Genomic DNA, 2,241 nt, shown 5'->3' on the forward strand with positions numbered 1-2,241 from the left:
CTGCTACCACAACCCTCATCTGGCTAGGGCTTAGACATGGAATGGACTTCGTATGCCTAAGCCGACCCATGAAATGAGCGTGCGGGCGCTCAGCCGATCGGAGAGGTAGAATGCGTAAGCTGGGGATCGACCTGGTCCCCCCTGCGTGCTGTCGATCTTGCTGCTGGTCCTGCTGCTGTAACCCTCAGCCCTGTCTGATCTTAGACAGGGAATAAACTCCTTATGCTTAGACATGGAATGAACTCCGTATGCCTAAGCCAACCCATGAAACGAGCATGCGGGCGTTCAGCCGACTGAAGAGGCAGAATGCGCAAGCCAGGGATTGGCCCGATCGCCCCTGCATGTTGTTGATCCTGCTATCGCAACCCTCGGTTTGGTCCGATCTTAGATTGGGAATGAACTCTGTATGCTTAAGTCAACCCACGAAATAAGCGTGTAGGGGCTGAGCCAGCCGAAGAGCCATACTGCGCAAGCCGGGGATCAGCCCGGTCCCCCTCTGCATGCTGTCGGTCTCGCAGCCACAAAACTAGCCTACGGGCGCTCAGCCGACTGTAGAGGCAGAATGTGCAAGCCGAGGATTGGCCTGGTCCCCCCTGCGTTCTGTCGATCTTGCTACTGCAACCCTTGATCTGGTCTGATCTTAGACTGGGAATGAACTCCATATGCCTAAGCCAACACACGAAATGAGCATACGGGCGCTGAGCCAGCCGGAAAGGCATAATGCGCAAGCCGGGGATCAGGTCAGTCCCCCTCTGCGTGCTGCCGGTCCCGCTGCCACAACCCTCGATCCGGTTGGGGCTTAGACATGGAATGAACTCCCTATGCCTAAGCCAACCCACAAAACGGGTGTGCGGGCGCTCAACCGGACGGAGAGGCAGAATGTGCAAGTCGGGGATCGGCCCGATCTTAGACTGGGAATGAACTCCATATGCTTAGACTAGGGATGAACACCGTATGCCTAAGTCAACCCACAAAACAAGCGTGCAGGCGCTCAGCCGACCAGAGAGGCAGGATGCGCAAGTCAGGAATCGAACAGGTGGTAGGTGGGTTCAAGCACAACTTCATGTTTCTACTATGCCAATGCCATTTTTATGGCTTGTAATTTCATACAATGGTCCCCTAAGCCTTCATGTGAAGTTTCGTGGTAAGACGAATCGTTTTTTATTTTTCACAATTTTCAAAACTTTTTGCAGTTCTGGATTTTTTAAAATTTTTTTAGAAAGTGTTTTGTCCCCAAATTTGGTAGAGGTGATCCTTGTATTTTTGTTGGCATGCATAAAAAAATTCAGTCGGCCAGAGAGGTAGAATGCTCAAGCTAGGGACCAGTCTGGTCCCCTTCTGCATGTTGCCAATCCCGTTGCTGGTTCTGCTACCACAACCCTCGGTCCGGCTAGGCTTAGACATGGAATGAACTCCGTATGATTAAGCCTACCCACGAAACGAGCGTGCAGGCGCTCAGTCGACCGGAGAGGTAGAATGTGCAAGCTAGGGATCGGCCCAATCCCCCCTACGTGCTACCGATCCTGCTGTTTCAACCCTCGGTCTGGTCTGATCTTAGACTGGGAATGAACTCCGTATGCTTAGACATGGAATGAACTCTGTATGCCTAAGCCAACCCACGAAACGAGTGTGCGGGCGCTCAGTCGACCAGAGAGGCAGAATGCGCACGTCGAGGATCGGACTGGTCCCCCCTGCGTGCTGTCGATCCTGCTACCCAAACCCTCGGTCTGGTCTGATTTTAGATTGGAAATGAACTCCGTATGCCTAAGTCAACTCATGAAACGGGCGTACGTGCACTTAGCCAGCCGGAGAGGCAGAATGTGCAAGCCCGAGATCGGTCCGGTCCCCCCTGCATACTGTCGAACCTGCTGCCGCAACCCTCGGTTTGGTCTAATCTTACACTGGGAATGAACTCCATTTGGTTAGACTGGGGATAAACTACGTATGCCTAAGTCAACCCACTAAACGAACGTGCGGGCGCTCAGCCGACCAGAGAGGCAGGATGCACAAGCTGGGGATCGAACGAGTGGTTGGTGGGTTCAAGCACATCTTCATATTTGTGCCATGCCAATGACATTTTTATGGCTTGTAAATTCATACAATGGTCCCCTAAGCCTTCATGTGAAGTTTCGTGGCAAGATGACCCGTTTTCTATTTTTCACAATTTTCAAAACTTTTTACGATTTGGGATTTTTTAAAATTTTTTTAGAAAGATTTTTGTCCAAAAAATGGTGGAGGTGA

This window comes from Durio zibethinus, chromosome 7 (assembly GCF_047325235.1).
Source record: "Durio zibethinus cultivar Kanyao isolate XHJ-2024 chromosome 7, ASM4732523v1, whole genome shotgun sequence".
Taxonomy (NCBI): Eukaryota; Viridiplantae; Streptophyta; class Magnoliopsida; order Malvales; family Malvaceae; genus Durio; species Durio zibethinus.